Consider the following 17,291-nt stretch of genomic DNA (forward strand, 5'->3'; position numbering starts at 1 on the left):
CATCATCTCCGTCACTCCATCATCTCCATCATTCACTCCATCATCTCCATCACTCCATCATCTCCATAATCTACATCACTCCATCATCTACATCACTCTATCATCTCCATCACTCCATCATCTCCATAACTCCATCGTCTCCATCACCTACATCATCTCTATCACTCCATCATCTAATCATCTGCATCACTCCATCATCTTCAACTCCATCATTCCATCACCTCCATCATCTCCATCATCTACATCACTCCATCATCTCCATAACTAAATCAATCATCTCCATCACTCCATCATCTCTACTACACCATCATCTCCATCATCTCTACTACACCATCATCTCCATCATCTCTACTACACCATCATCTCCATCATCTTCATCATCTCCATCACTCCATTAACTCCATCACTCCATCATCTTCATCACTCCGTCATCTCCATCACTCCATCATCTCCATCACTCCATTATCTCCATCATCTCCATCACTCCATCATTCCATCATCATCTCCATCACTCCATCATTCCATCATCATCTCCATCACTCCATTATCTCCATGAATCCATCATCTCCATCATCTCCATCACTCCATCATCTCCATCACTCCATCATCTCCATTGTCTCCATCATCTCCATTGTCTCCATCGTCTCCATCACTCCATCGTCTCCATTGTCTCCATCACTCCATCGTCTCCATCGTCTCCATCACTCCATCATCTCCATCATCTCCATCACTCCATCATCTCCATTGTCTCCATCACTCTAATGTCTCCATTATCTCCATCACTCCATCACTCCATCATCTCCATCATCTCTATCACTCCATCATTTTCATTAGGGTGTAAGGGTGGGGATGGGTCGATGCTGGATATGGGTATGGATGGGTGAAGGGGTGGGTGCTTGGTTTGGGGGTGGAGGGGTGGGGAGGGGTGGGAAGGAGTGGGTGCCAGGCATAGGGATGGGTGGGTGGGGAGGGGTGCTTGCCTGGCGTGGGGATAGAGGGTTGGGGAGGCTGGGTGCAGGGCATGAAGGTGGAGGGGTAGAGTGGTGTGGGTGCTGGGTGTGGGGTTGAGGAGTGGGGAGGAGTGGGTGTTGGGTGTGGGGGTGGAGGGGTGGGGAAGGGTGGATGCCAGATGTGGGTGAAGAGAAATGGAGGGGTGGATGCCAGGCACAGGGGTGGGTGCCAGGCATTGGTGTGGAGAGGTGGGTAAGGGTGGTGGTGTGGGTGCTGGTCGTGACGGTGGAGGAATGGAGAGGGGTGGATGTTGGATGTGGGTGGGGAGGGGTGCTAGGGTGGGTGCTGGGCATGGTGGTGGTGGGGTGGTGGGGTGGGTGCCGGGTGTAGGGGTGGAGAGATGGGGTGGGGAGGGGTGGGTGCCCTGAGATGTGCACCTCCTCTGGGCTTCCCAACCTTCACCCTGGCCCTTCCCAGGCCTCCTGGTGTCATGGAAACTGGAATGTGTTTCTGGTTTTTTTTTTTTTTTTTTTTTTTTTCCCCATTTTTTGTTTTTTTTGTCCCTTTTTTTTTTTTCTTGTTTTTTTTTTCTTTGTTTTTCTCCCCAGAAGAGGAAGGGCCGTGTCCTTTCACTCCTGTCCTGGGTCTCCTCACCTGCCCCTGCCTGTCCTTCTGCTCCAGGAAAACTTCCTCCATGGAGGAAGTGTCCCACCTGCCTCCCTTCTCGTCTCTGACACCTCTTCATTTGGCATTGCCTCATGGTCCAGGACCCTAATCTCTCCTCAGCCCATCATCTCCATCATTCCTTCATCTCCATCATCTCCATCACTCCATCACTCCATCATCTTCATTCCATCACTCCATCATCTCCATCACTCCATCATCTCTATCGTCTCCATCATCTCCATCATTCCATCATTCCATCATCTGGCAGTTCCTCAGCTCATCATCCAGGACTGGAATCTCTCCTTGAGAATTCTCCATGTGTCTTTCTCAGGCATATTCTGGAAACCTCCCTGGACCCTAACGTCCATCTCTTTTGTGGGATTTTCAGTTCAGCAATCATATTTTAAATGCCTTTTCTGCTCTCTGCCTGTTCTTAAATACTATTCTGTTCTTGTGTTACCAATATGCATATTTTCTTAAATATTCTGAGGACAATAATTAGATCTTTAACTTAATTTTCTTTAGCTGTTTCCTCTGAGGTCAGCTGTCACCTTTATGGGTCCTCCCCACTGTCACTGGTTTCTTCAGAAAGTCTGGAGATGCGTGGGTGCTCACTCATATCTAAGCACCAGTGGCTCATTTGGATGGGATGCTGTGGGCTTTCTGTGGGGTCCTCCAGGTGGAAAGGTGAGCTGGGAGGAGATCCATAGAGCAGGTGTGGCTGTGCTTGATTTAGGACAGATGGATGAGAAGCAGGCAGCAGGCTAGCATCCCCCCCGCCCCGAAACACTGCAATCAATGCTAGAATAAGATTTTACCCTGGGGCCCCAGACCCGTGCTAAAAGCTGTGGCCACACCCAGGCTGCTGACTCCAGGGCCTTGAATGAGAATCCTCTGACACTGCCTGGGAACCTGCTGGCTTCTCCACAGAGAAACCGGCCAGGCACGGGTTGCAGAGGTGGCTGCTGCCAGGCACTTGTTCATCGACAGCTGGAATAGCCAGCCCTCCACCCATTTTCAGCCCCACATCTATCTCCCTTCCACCTCCCGGCTCAGCCCTGCTCTGAGGACCCTCAGCAAGATGACACTGGCCTCCACCATTGATCTCTGAGCATCTCTGGCTGTGCCCCTTCACCCTGCCCCACCTCCCACATCCTGTATCCCCTCCACCTTCAGAAATCACTGGCCATTGGAATCTGCTAGCACCTCTATTCCTGTCCTTTTTGGAGCTACAGGTTTCTCCTTGGGCTTTGTTCCAATCCAATGGGGCCTGAAGAGGAAGGAGGCCCTGCATTCAGCATGCCCAGCAGCCCCTGCCCCACACTCAGCTGGAGGTCAGGACAGGACAGAGTGCTCAGACATCTGGGGACATTCCAGCACTTCCAGAGACCCTCTGTGTGGTGTTAGTATCTGTAAAATGTGGAGATGAACATTAGACTATTACTCTCCTATGAGCTTGAGTCACACTGAGCACAGGGGGTAAATTCGTCCTTTGTCTCATTCTTGTGAAAGGCATTCTGTGGCAGGTCATCTTTTTTTTCCTTTAATTTAATTTTATCTTAAGTTCCAGGATAAATGTGCAGGATGTGCAGGTTTGTTACATAGGTAAACGTGTACCATGAGGATTTGTTGCACAGATCAACCCGTCACCTAGGTATTAAGCCCCAAATTCATTAGCTATTTTTCCTGATGCTCTCCCTTCCCCTGGCTCCCACAACAGGCCCCAGTGTGTGTTGTTCCCCTCCCTGTGTCCATGTGTTCCCATTCTTCACTTCTCACTTATAAGTGAGAACATGTGGTGTTTGGTTTTTTGTTCCTGTGTTAGTTTGCTGAGGATAACGGCCTCCAGCTCCAGTCATGTTCCTGCAAAGGACATGATCTCATTCCTTTCTATAGCTATGTAGTATTCCATGCTGTATATGTACCACATTTTCTTTGTCCAGTCTATCATCAATGGGCATCTGGGTTCATTTCATGTCTTCACTATTGTGAATAGTCCTACAATGAACATGGGCATCCATGTGTCTTTACAATAGAATGATTTATATTCCTTTGGGTATATACCCAGTAATGAGATTGCTGGGTCTAAGGGTATTTCTGATTCTAGATCTTTGAGGAATCACCACACTGTCTTCCACAATGGTTGAACTAATTGACATTCCCAACAACAGTGCAAAAGCATTTCTATTTCTCTACAGCCTCATCAGCATCTGTTTCTTGACTTCTTAATAATCTCCATTCTGGCTGGTATGAGGTGGTATCTCATTGTGGTTTTGATTTGCATTTCTCTAATGATCAGTGATGTTGAGCTTTTTCTCATATGTTTGTTGGCCACATGTATATCTTCTTTTAAGAAGTGTCTGTTCATGTCCTTTACCCACTTTTTAATGGGGTTGTTTGGGGTTTTTTTTCTTATAAATTTGTTTAAGTTCCTTATACATTCTGGATATTAGACCTTTGTCAGATGGATAGATCGCAAAAATTTTCTCCCATTCTGTAGGTTGCCGGTTCACTCTGATGATAGTTTCTTTTGCTGTGCAGAAGCTCTTTTGTTTAATTAGATTCCATTTGTCAATTTTTGCTTTTGTGGAAATTGCTTTTGGTGATGTCATCATGAAATCTTTGCCCGTGCATATGTCCTCAATGGTACTGCCTATATTTTTTTCTAGGTTTTTTTGTAGTTCGGGGTTTTACACTCCAGTCTTTAATCCATCTTGAATGAATTTTGGTATGAGATGTAAGGAAGGGGTCCAATTTCAATTTTCTGCATATGGCTAACCAGTTTTCCCAGCACCATGTATTAGATAGAAAATCCTTTCCCTATTGCTTGTTTTAGTCAAGTTTGTCAAAGATCAGATGATTGTAGATGTGTGGTCTTATTTCTGAGTTCTTTATTCTGTTCCATTGGTCTATGTGTCTGTTTTTGTACCAGTGCCATGCTGTTTTGGCTACTGTGGCCTTGTTTGAAGTCAAGGTGAAGCCTCCAGCTTTTTTCTTTTCTTTAGGACTGTCATGGCTACACAGGCTCTTTCTTCGTCCCGTATGAATTTTATAGTCGTTTTTTTCTAATTCTGTGAAGAAAATCAATGGTAGTTTAATGGGAATGGCACTGAATCTATAAACTAATTTGGGCAGTATGGCCATTTTCATCATATTGATTCTTCGTATTCATGAGCATGGAATATTTTTCCATTTGTTTGTTTTTTCTCTGATTTCCTTGAGCAATGGTTTGTAGTTCTTCTTGAAAAGGTCCTTCATTTCCCTTGCTAGCTGTATTCCTAGGTATTTTATTGTCTTTGTAGCAATTCATCCATGATTTGTGAATAAAAATTCATCCATGATTTGGCTCTCTGCTTGTCTGTTATTGGTGTATAGGAATGATTGTGGTTTTTGCACATTGATTTTGTACCCTGAGACTTTGATGAAGTTGCTTATCAGCTTAAAAAGCTTTTGGGCTGAGACGATGGGGTTTTCTAGATACATGATCATGTCATCTGCAAAGACAGTTTGACTTGCTCTCTTCGTTTTTGAATACTCTTTATGTCTTTCCCTTGCCTGATTGCTCTGGCCAGAACTTCTAGTACTATGTCTAATAGGAGTGGTGAGAGAGGGCATCCTCGTTTGTGCCTGTTTTCAAAGGGAATGCTTCCAGCCTTTGCCCATTCAGCATAGCATCGGATGTGGGTTTGTCATAAACGGTTCTTATTCTTCTGAGGTATGTCCCATCAATACCTAGTTTATTGAGAGTTTTTAACATGAAGGGATGTCGAGTTTTACCAAAGGTCTTTTCATAGCAGGTCATCTTTACAAACGTTGTATCCACTCCGTCTCATTTTCAAAGCAGGACGCACGGTGACCCCATCTTCCCGCAATTGTTCTGCTGCCCCGTCATTAGCGCCCAGCTTGTGAGAACGCTCAGGCCGCCCTCTGTGCCGCCCTGGCTGGCGGCCTCCGGCTGCCTCAGTTTCCTGAGCACGGTTGGCCTCCGCGAAGACGAACGCGGGTGGAGGGACCCGGGACCTGGTCGTGAAACCTGCACTCGCGCGGAGCCCGCGGAAGCCGCGCCAAGCGCACACGGTCCTGCAGCGCTCGCCACGCGCGGCCCCTCCTGTCCCGCCGTCCCCTCTCCCGTTAGAAAATGGCCACGCGGTGTGAGCGAAAGGCTGAGCTTCTCGCCGACACGCCCAAGCTCCGCGCTCGGAGCAGAAGCGGAAAGAGCGTCACCCAGTTCGCCGGCGCGTTTTAAATCCGCCGTCACGCGCACCGCGCTCCTCCGCGCCCACCGGGGCTTTCGCGCGGTCAGCCGCGGCCGCTGAGAACGACGGCTTGTACCGTTTGTCCCGCGACGTTGTCTTCAGACAGCCGTAGGTAGGACACCAGCGCGGGGCGCGAAGCAGAAGGGCTGCTCCGGGTGAGGCTGCGGGACACACGGAGCCCCCGCGCCCGCCCACGCGCGCGCGCCCGCGGCCTCCAGCGCGGCCTGGCAGGGCACACCCCACCTGGGGCTGCGGGTCCGGCTCCCAGGAAACCCGCCTCCCCCAGAGGGGCCCCTGGCGCAGAAGCAGGTCGGGGTGTGCGGAGCTGGAAGAAGCAAAGGGAGGCTGTGGGTGGGCGGGAGGGAGCGGGAATCCTTGGACTTGGCAGAGAACAAGGAAGTTTTCGGAAACCGCCATCAGCTGGTCTCGGTGCAGGAGAGAGGGCAGGAACTCCGTTGGAAGGCGGCCAGTGAGGCAGCTGTCAGGAAGCGCTCACGGGGCGGCAAACAGCTCCCGGCCGGAACCGGAGAGGACGTGGAGGACGCGCTCCGCGCTGCCAGCCTGGCTCCTCCGAGCCCCCCAGGCTCCTGTGCCCCTCGCAGGGGGAAAGCCTGTGTCCAGCTGCCCCAAGGAAAGCAGCCCCCGCCCGTCCTCGACTAACGGCCTAGCCAGACCTTTGGCGTTGATGTCCTTGACCACGGTGTCTGCCGTGCTGTCCATAGACGGAGCAACATGATTCCCATTTAAATACCTCGGGGGTGTCGTCAAGACAGCGCAAACACGAGGGCTTGGGGAGAGGGGGAGACGCGGGGTCGGGAACCAGAACTCCTGTTCCTGCACTGTCTCTGCCTCTGACTCCGTACATATTGGGCCTGAGGGCCACTTCAACAACGACCACCTCTACTTTAAAAATTAAGCAGGCCACGGGAGCCTGTGGTCCAGGGATGAGGAGACTACAGAGTGCTCTTCCGACACCTGATCTCTGCTTCGCCCTGGGAGAAGCACGCGCCAGGACCTCGTCGGCTCACTGTGGTGAAGTGACAACAATTCCGCTTTCTAACGAGATCATTTCCGTGAGCCATTCAGCCAGGCCAGGCCGAGGGTAGGGGCAGGGGTGGTCATGTGCTAAGAAAGGGCAGACTGTGTGGGTCCTGGGGGCTGGGCAGAGGGCCAGCTGGAAGCAAGGGGGAGGTGGCTGGCGTGCGGAGTGATGGCCCTCGTTCCTAACGCGAATGCCGCTGAAAGGTACCGGAGATGAGCTTTTCCCGCAGTTTGGAAGCTTGTATCCTCCGCAGCCTTCACTAGTGAGGAGGGAGCTGTGCTTGTCAGGAGATGCCGCCGACCCCCCAGAGACAGTTTCTTTGCTGAAAACGCGAGCCTGGGCGAGGACCGGGCGTTTCTTCTTCTCAGCCGTTTTTTGTGTTTGTTTGTTTCTGCACCATTCACAGGACAACCACTTCCACTGGTAGAAGTGCTCCTTCCATACAGGGCAGGGGACTGGGGAACCGGGGTGGAACCCGGCAGTGTGCGGGGACCAAGGGAACTCATCAGCCCCTTAGGCAGGGTGGGGGCGCGCACTGCTGAGCACCCCACCAGACTCGGGTCTGCACCCAGGAGGGACACCCCCTCCCTGCACCTGACCCCCACCGTGAATTCCGGTTCCAAGCACGCTTCCCTGGCCACACAGGAAGACTTCTAGGGGCTGAGAAGGCTGGACCTAAGGAGGGGCAGGCGGGAGAGCAATGTGTGCTCAGCTCACCCTTCAGGTATTGAGGGGCCCACGTGTACAGAAAGACGTCCGTTTCTTCAGTGTGACTTCAATGGGCAGAATTAGAATTAAAAGGTAAAAGTTACTAAGAAAAGATAAATCTCAGCTCATCTCAACAACTTTCTCTAGGTTCGAGTTGCCCCTGATTCGAAGGTGCTGCTTCTGGAAGGCACAGTGTGTGTCCCTGTTCTGTTTATGGCGGAACCTGATTCAAGGAGGGTGGAAACAAGGCCACTTTTCATCGGTGATCTTCTTTGAAATTCTGACCCTGGGACGACAGGCAGCTCCCACCTAGGACCGGTTAAGATGTGAGAACGGGAAGCTTGGCGGTAGCGTGGCTTTCATCAGTCTTCCATCTGGAATACCTGCTGGAGTCACTCTCTCAAGGTTAGTGGGCATCGTGATAAGCATTTCTGGGCGAAGGAAGAGGAGGAGAAGGGGGAGCAGGTCTTGGTGCAGCAGGAGGCATTTAAGATGGGACAGACTGAGGAACCACAGTCGCTGGTTTGGACCAAGCCGCCAAGCTGGACCAGAAATGAAGCCTCCGAGCCACACCTGGTCACAGCGGCATTTCCTACCAGGACGTCTGCTCCTCTAAAGGTCAAGGCACTTCTTTATTAATCAGACGGATAGTTACTTTCTTCTCAATTTCATTTCCTTCTCAGGTGGAGGAGAGGGTGCAATTTGTATTTCATTGAATTTCTCCTTTTCTTGAAGGGAGGAATATGCTGTCAACAATACTCATGAACTGCTTCCTTGTTTTCGTGATGGAGAAAATGTTTTATTTATTTTACAATTGCATCTGCATTAAGATGGTAATCAGGGGCCGTGGGCTGAGTGTGTAGGGCCCTGTCCTCTCCCGGGGACTGGAGAGCTTACTGGGCTCTCCTGCAGGTCTCCTGGACACAGCCCTCAGGGCTCAGAAGCACACACTCATCCCTCTGCAGAACCCAAGCTCCAGGGGCTGTTGAGGCGGTCAGCACACGCCAGTCTGAGCATCAGAGGCCTCAGTGCCTCACGCCGCCCCCAGTCCCACCTGCAGCCTCAGCTGTCCTCTGCCTTCCTGGCAGGCAGTGTCCACGGGTTCCCCCTCAGGGCCTGGCTGCTTTCCAGCCTGCACCCCAGCCCTGGAGGGACCATCCCCTGCAGATGACATGAGCATTGCCAAAGGCCAGACTTGGGGACCAGTGACTAGGGACAAAAAATTAGCTTCTCCAAAGAGCCAAAAGCTGTTGTTCCATTTGGAAAGTCTTACTGCATTCTATGGCCAGATAAAAAGGAATGGAGGCAGAGACCCAGGCGGGACATGGTGCTTCTGCAGACAGAAAGGGAGCCAGGCAGCCTCCAGCTCTGCTGTGTGCTCTGCCCGCATGGGTCTGCGGCCCCTTCCCGCTCTGCTCACCGTGGGCTGTGAACTCTTGGCATGACTGCCCCAGTGTCAGGGTTGTCCAGGTTTCCCAGCAAAAGCCAACTGAACATTCAGATCACCTCCGCACTCAGCTGACTTGGAGCAGGGAGTAGGAATGGTGCTCAGCCTCCTTCCCAGGCAGCCTTCCCGGGAGGCCTTGGGGCCCTGGACATTGCCTTCTTGTCTGTGGTCTCCTGTCTGTGATGCCCTCAGACAGCCAACGTCTGAAAGAAGGTGGGGCTGAGGAAGCCAGGACGCATTTGCCAGCCAGGCGATCAGATGCCGAGGCCCCAGGGAGGGGCTGTTCAGACACGGATGGCCACGGGGCTCTTGTTTGCCTTGTAGAAGAATCTGTCTTGTGAACAGCGTGGGCTTGGGAGCAGATTCCCCTTTTTTGGTCAGGTTCTCACTTAGGCAAGAGTGTGACCGAAACTTAGGGTGTTAGCGCCACTCTCAGTACCTTGATTTTGGGTTTCTGGTCTCAGTGCTGCCCTCATAGCTTACGGTGCCCTCATGGCACACGTTTCTTTCAGCTCTGGTCATTCCAGTTGAAAAGAGACCATTTGGCCTTCTAAAGATGGCTGCATGCAAGCGTTTAAAACCTTTGAGAAAACACAGTGCACCAGGGAGACTATAATTATGACCCCTGGGAGGATAATACCAAGAGTTTGGAGTATGCTCCTTACACAAGGTCCCTGAAAACCAACCACCTAAACGCAAATAGATCGAAGAATGAGCTGGATGAGGAGCCTGCTCACTGACTGAGTGGCTTTCTGCATCGATACGCTTCAGCCGAATCTCTGTAATACCCGATGTTTTATTCACGGGCCCTGCGTGCCAGCAGCTGCACAGATACGTCTGTGTTTAGCCGCTTTTAGCCTAGCTTCTATAAGAGAATTTAAAGTTTGTTGTGTGACCATAGCTTTCATAGCAGAATCTGCTTTAGACCCTATCATGAGGGATTTATTTCTAATCATTGCCTCTTTTATTCCAAACCATGGAAAAAAGACCTAACAAATGACCCCCTCCAGAAGAGTGAAGGCCTCCTGGCAGTGTTCTCCTAACTCACGATGTGAGATAAGAGTTAATCAGTGTTCTGTATCTGATTATAAGGCAACATACGTACCATTAAAGCTTCTCACCCACAACAGGCCTTCACCTTTTACCTACCAAAGTATACGATTATCCACGTATAAGGCTGGCTGAAAAGTCCTTCACAGATAAAAGTATACCCCATAAGTGCACATAGCAGACCCCCTTTCCATTTCTGTTGTTCACAGAGGCATAAGAAAAGAGAAATATTCCAAAGTAGGAGTCTCATGATAGTAAAATTCTTGATCCGTAATCTTGGGAAAAGCTGTTCACATCAGGGATGCCACCTACTTTGTGGGAGAAACTTCCGTGGTTTCCAGGGAAGTTTCTCTGATGTTCTCAGAAGATCCCATCTTTGAGTTTCAGATTGTAAAGGCGTTGATTGCCCTCAGTGAACCATAAAGAAGCTTTCTTTACCAGATAAAAATACACTGTGGCACAATAACTTAGTGTTATAACATCAGCCCTCTTGCATGGGAAAGTTTTTATATAACCAGAAAACATGCATTGAGAATGACAGTGGAATGAAATTTCTTGATAAATGTTTAAATGGTCCATCAGGTAGCTAAATGTATCTGAAGCTTTGATTGTATTTCCAGGAATATGAAACCAAACTTTGGTTATAAACTATTTTTGCAATTTATAAGTCACCACATCAATATATTTAATTTGGATTATTTTACCTCTTCCATGATGAGGTGTGGAATGCAGAACTTTTACTAATAAAAGCTTTAAAGACTCAGGAAGGACAAGGAGGCTATCCTGGTTCTCTGTGAGTCCATGCTTAACATCAGACTTATGTCCTCTTGAATATCACCTAATTTCTCCAAATTAGGTGCTTAGCACTGATAACTCATGGGTTATCAGAGGTAACTTGACTTAGACCATAGATTTCATTCATATTGTGTATCTCAACAATTTCAGTATTGGCTGATTTAGCATGAAAATGTGGCAAACTATTTCTTGGCATTCAATTAATTTTTGTTCTACTTGAGTTAGCAGTTTTATAACCCAGTCAGTCTTTTCATTAAAGTTCCAGGAATTCTTATGCAGTTCAAATGATATGATTATAAAGTTATTAGAAACTTGTATTTAAGAGTGATTTTCAGGATCCTCTCCATACTTTCATGAACCTTCTAAAAGACACCATGCTTTTGAAGTTTTCAGAAACTGCACCAGCTTTAAGCAATTAACTGTGGAAATGGCTTTAAATAGTTATAGTTAAAAACATAATCCCAGCACTTTAGGAGGCCAAGTCAGGTGGATCACCGGAGGTCAGCAGTTCCAGAACAGCCTGGCCAATATAGCAAAACCCTGTCTTTACAGGCATGGTGGTGGGCACCTGTAATCCCAGCTACTTGAGGGGTTGAAACAGAATCACTTAAACCTGGGAGGTAGAAATTGCAGTGAGCTGAGATCACCCCACTGCACTCCAGCCAGGTCAACAGAGCCAGACTCCACCTCAAAAAAAAAAAAAAATAAAATAAATAGTTATAGTTAAAAAACACTATAAATAGGAAATTTTAACACTTAAACTAGGAAATTTGGTTATTTCTGTGGTCTACAGTAACATAATAACCATAATTATGCTTGACAGCATATACTCATACATATTAGAATTTTAGAAATCTCATAAATTTTAGAACATATATTAACATGATTCACTGAAATATAACCTGAAGATTAAACAATATTTTTAGTTTAACAATGCTTCCTTTGTAACTTAACGTGTCAGATAATCCTGTTGACCTTTGACCTCTCTTTTGGATGTTTCAAGGACCCTCTGTCACATCCCAAAGTTAGAGATCAGAAAAGACCATTTTGAAGCTGATGTTTGCTTTTGAGAAGCCTATCAAATATGTTAAAGGTTTAAAACACTTGATATTATGAAATAGAATTACAGATTACCATAAATCATTCATTTAGCCAAAATGATGACTCAAAAAAGTTTTTAAAGGCAAAAATCTTTGCTCATTGATATGGGGAATATTTAGCTTTCTAAACAATCTGTCTTTTGTCTTTCCTTTCTTTTTTGGTAGTTCATCCAAAAGGCAAATAAAAATCTTTCATTATCTTTTAATATTACAAGAAAATCTTGTTCAAGAGAGAAAGCCAAATTTCACTCTTGCATTAGTCTACTGTTAATGTCAACCCCAATGTTTACTAAACATTATAGACAAATCTATTGAATCTTAATCAGTTTCACCATAAGGTGAGATTCTCATAAGCCTTTTATGGCCCTTTAGAATCTTTGTTAAAGAATAGATTAGCACTTTAAGAAAACCCTGTTATGCTTTTATTTCAATGTTCAATTTATGGAAAAACTAAATAATACGCCCTTAGATTTAGCCAATATATTCACATACAGAATTTCTTTTACAAGATTAATTTTTTATAGCCCTGCCACAACTTGCTTAAACGTTTAGCTTTATCTTATCCAATTTTAAACAATCCTTTAACCCTTTAAACTAGGCAAACATTTACATTCGCATGCTTATAATCTTTTATCAAAAACACATTTCACTCTCATCACATACCTTGCATGTAAATCTATTTTTTTCAGTAGTTTCAATTATATGTTGTAATGGTAATTCTTAGCAACTTTCACCTTTGGTGCCTAAATTTCCTTTCATGAGTCCTTTCACAACTTACATAGACCGTATACGACACGGTCAGGTTTTCTGACATGTCTTAAACATTCCTCTTTTTAAGTAACAAGTCATTTAATTTACGACAATAATTTACCATACAGGATCCTTTCTTTTGTTAAATCTCTTTTCTCTATAACCTTATTTGCATAGCTAGGGGATATGGCTAATTCCACATGTCCCCAGGCCTTAAAATTCAAAGCAGTTTATCACTTTAAAGCATTTAGCAAACCTAGTATTTGACCTGCATAATTTAGGCCAAATGTCTTTATTTTTTTCCAATAATCTTTAAAACTTTTTATTTCCCAAAGATTATTAAAATTACGTGAACTAAAAGGCATTAGATTTTTTCTTTAAAAATATTTGATCTAAGTGCTTATTTTTCTTTCAGCCAATTAATTAGAGCTCTTTTATATAAACATGGCACACATAACACATATATAACTACACAGACAGACAGAAAAAGAGTATTACAGTAGCTGTAAATTTTCATTCACCAATTTGTAAGTTTCTTAATTGGATTACTGGTTTAGGGTTGAGTCCTTGGAAGAATGGGTCCAGGAAAGGGTTTCTGGTGCCTCTGTTTTTCTCAAGGAGTCCCAGGCTCTTTGAGCTTGAATATCCACTTTAAATTAAGCTGACTATTATCCATAGCACTGTTTAATAAAAGTTTAAAAGAAATTTAAAAGTTATTTTAAATTTAAATTTGAAATAACTTTTAAATTTCTTATTACCCAACTTTAGCCAGGCCAAACAGCCAATACTTTTGTGCTTACAGAAAGGAAAATTCAAGACAGTTCATGGAGGATAAGAGACTTAAAAAATGGCAAAGGTCACCCAAATGTCAATCAGAAAGTACTCATTCCCTAAGCTGGGAATTGAACCATGAATTCAGCAGCCATTGTGATGGCAGAGACTGAGAAAGCATTGCCACATGGTTACAAGCTCAAGCCCCCAGGGACATATAAGACAAGATGGAGACCTCATCTATTTTTTTTTCTTTTTTTTCCTTTAGGAACTTCAAGCAAAGTTTATAACTCATCAGTTTGCATCTTGAACAGTGGGCTTAAAGGGTTTTAGGCATGCCTTTTATCCTAAGGTACTCCTCTTTATGGCAGAATAATACAGAAAGACACACAAAGCACACCAGATTCACTACAGTTTAAGACCAGCATTGGAATTCTTTTTCATATTAACTAAAACTTTACAGAGGAGATAAACAGTGATTTTTACTATTCATTTAACCAGTTGACACAGAGAAAAAGAGGCCAGAAATCTGACTTATGAGAAATTCTTACCCTTTGTCAGCATGCTAGGCTTCTGGGTTCCCTTTCCCTGAGGGACCCTAGTGATCAGCTTGCTGCACCAAGCCACTGCAGCCAAGCCACAGCACAAAGGAAAATTATCTTTTTCTGTTCTGGCCAGAGCAAAATACGTGTGACAAAATGTAGACATCGGCCACTCTGCTCAGCCCAATATCAAACTGGCAAGGTTCTTACTTGCTCCCAGATTGGCCCCATCATCTCTAAATCTTTTTTTTTTTTTTAATGGAGTCTCACTCTGTTGCCAGACTGCAGTGTAGTGGCACAATCTTGGCTCACTGCAACCTCCCCCTCCTGGGCTCTCCTGCTTCCACCTCCCAAGTAGCTGAAACTACAGGCATCTGCCACCACACCTGACTAATTTTTTGTGTTTTAGTAGAGATGGGGTTTCACCATGTTGGTCAGGATGGTCTCAATCTCCTGACCTCATAATCCGCCTGCCTCAGCCTCCCTAAGTGCTGGGATTACAGGCATGAGCCACCGTGCCCAGCCCATCTCTAAATATTTTTGAAAGCTTCTGCATATTAATAAGCATCCCTAGATGAGACTAATTTGTGAACCCTCATTTTTAAATGTGCTTTTGTACATTGTTCATTTGGAACATTCCACTGTAAGTTATCTTTAGTAAGATTTTGCCATTTTTGTAAGACTTCATTGCTTCCCAGGCCTAATGTATAAACCAGAAGGAACTCAGTATTCTGGAAATTAAAGATCCTATTTTTACCTAAAATATTGGCTTTACTCTCTGGTTCCCTTTACTAACTTAGCCAATGGATATGGTTTGGCTGTGTCCCCACCCAAATCTCAACTTGAATTGTATCTCCCAGAATCCCCACGTGTTGTTTGGGCCTGCATTTTACTCTAAGGAACTCCTCTTTATGACAGAACAATTACCCATGGGGAGGTAATTGAATCATGGGGGCCTGTCTTTCCCATGCTATTCTCGTGATGGTGAATAAGTCTCAAGAGATCTGATGGGTTCCTGAGTGGTTTCCGCTTTTGCTTCCTCATTTTTCTCTTGCTGCTGCCATGTAAGAAACACATTTCACCTCCCACCATGATTCTGAGGCCTCCCCAGCCATATGGAACTATAAGTCTAATTAACCTCTTTTTGTTCCAAGTTTCAGGTATATCTTTATCAGCAGCATAAAACCGGACAATTACACCAATGATTTTTTTCTGCCTAAGCACACAAGAAAAATTAAACAAAGGGGTAGTACACAAAAATCCCTGTGAATTTCTAAAAGCCGCATATCATAACACCTACAATATTGGATCCCACTTCTGACACCATCTGTTAAAAGAAAAACTTCAGCCAAATTAAAGCTAAAGGAGTTTAATCAAGCAATGAAGGATTCTTGAATTGGGCAGCCCCCAGAATCACAGCAGATTCAAAGAGACTCCAGCACAGCCATGTGGTAGAAGATTTACAGACAAAGGGAAATGACTTACAGAAATGGGAAGCAAGGTACAGAACAGTTGGATTGGTTACAGCTCAGGGCTTGCTGTATTTGAACACAATCTGAACACTCAGCAGTGTGAGTGGTTGAAGCATGGCCGCTGGAATTGGCCAAGACTCAGCTACTGTTAGAGGCACAGACTCCCAAGTTAGGTTTTCAATGTTGTCTACCTATGAAGTTGGGTTGCAGTTCATCCATGAGGACTCATAAATATAGAAGTAGGGAGTCCTTCTTGGGCCATATTTAGTTTTCTTCAACACACCTACAACAAATTAACTTTCCCAAGGCAGCTTCCAGTCTCGCTAGTAAGAGAAACAGTTTCCACGGTGGCTCCTGGCTCAGCGTCCTGTGTACGGTGAGAGGAGCGGCTCTGAGCCCGCCTTGCTGGGGTGGTCTCTCCAGTTGTCCAAAAGCGGCTGCACCACCCTCCGTCGCATTCTGTGCGGAGTGAGCCAGCTCCAGCGCTGCGCAGCGGTAAACCAGTGACACTGGAATTCGTGTGTTTATGCACTCAGCTTTCCCATGCTTCTGGATCAGTTTTTTAAGACTATTTCCAGCGTGGGATGGCGATGGAAGTGTATCTTCTCAGGAATAGGGTTCTTGAGATGTGAGTGCTTAATAAGGCTGCAGTTAACACCACTGCTGTTAATGACCGGCAAGTTGAATTCCTTCTGTTCTGTGAAAGTTGCTAGTACCAAAATAGGTTCACTTATATCAAACCCTAACAAATGGGGTGGGAAGGTCACGACAGGGCACCCTCACACATGAACACCTGTGAGGGGCCTCATCTCAAGACACCCCCACACAGGCCACACGTTCACCCCATCAGGATGCGTAGCATGTTGGTATGACAGATAAGTGGCCCCCACAAGGAGCTCGTGCCAGCTCTGGGACAAGCTCTGCTAACTAGAGATTTCTGTTACAAAGCAGCTTATGTGGAGTTCTCTCTGTCTTTAAAAATCTCCCCTTTGCCCCCGCCCCTGCAGCGTGCCTGTGATCTATCAGAGCATACAATTCCCTGCTATTCCCACTTAAACGTACTTGTTCTGGAGAGCCTGTATCTCTGAATTTCCTTTTAGGTGGACTGTTCAAGGCCCCTAACACTTTAATCCACTTAATCCAAAGAGTACCTCTTGTATCAGGGAAGTCCAGGGGAACAGCCCTCTCTTGTTCCTGGCCTTGCAGTTGCACTGCTGAGTTTCCAAACATGGGATTTCCTGGTTATCTTTTGTTATAAATTCCTGGCTCTCTGCACTGTGAGCACTCTCTGTATGATTTCATACACTATCTGTATGATTTCTGTCCTTTCAAAAGGATGCTTTTTCATGGCCCAGCGTACGGTCAAATTTTGCAAATGTTGTAAGCATACTTCTGTGTTGAAAAGTTTTATGGTTTCCTGTTCCCTGCGGCTATTTCCGATTTTGTCTTTTGTGCCTTGAAGGCGTGTAAGTGTGGCCATCCTGTCATCTGTGTCTGAACATCTGCCCTGAGGTTCCTGCGGGGCTGGCCATGGCTTCTCTGCAGGATTGATTCACTTCGCAAGATGTTCGGTGTCACTGAGACACTGGAAAGTTGGCAGCATCTTGAGATATGATCAGTCCGGGGCCACCTTAAGCTCATTTCACAACTCGAGGGTTTTTGGTCACCGTGACGTTAAGCTAATTTGGTGACTCGGGGAGGTCTCAGGCACCGTGACGTTAAGCTAATTTGGTGACTCGGG

At 46.1% G+C, this 17,291-nt stretch overlaps 1 long non-coding RNA gene across 1 annotated transcript in view; it reads left to right on the top strand.

The window, feature by feature from the left end:
• The first annotated feature begins 5,863 nt into the window (after window positions 1-5,863).
• The window catches only part of LOC119469554, a 16,290-nt gene continuing 4,862 nt past the window's right edge, over window positions 5,864-17,291 (top strand). Inside the window, exons 1-2 of the long non-coding RNA XR_005198379.1 lie at window positions 5,864-5,985; window positions 7,771-8,028. This is a non-coding gene — a long non-coding RNA (uncharacterized LOC119469554). The remainder of the gene's footprint in view (window positions 5,986-7,770; window positions 8,029-17,291) is intronic.

The sequence above is a fragment of the Cebus imitator genome, unplaced genomic scaffold (genome assembly GCF_001604975.1).
Source record: "Cebus imitator isolate Cc_AM_T3 unplaced genomic scaffold, Cebus_imitator-1.0 Scaffold703, whole genome shotgun sequence".
Lineage (NCBI taxonomy): Eukaryota > Metazoa > Chordata > Mammalia > Primates > Cebidae > Cebus > Cebus imitator.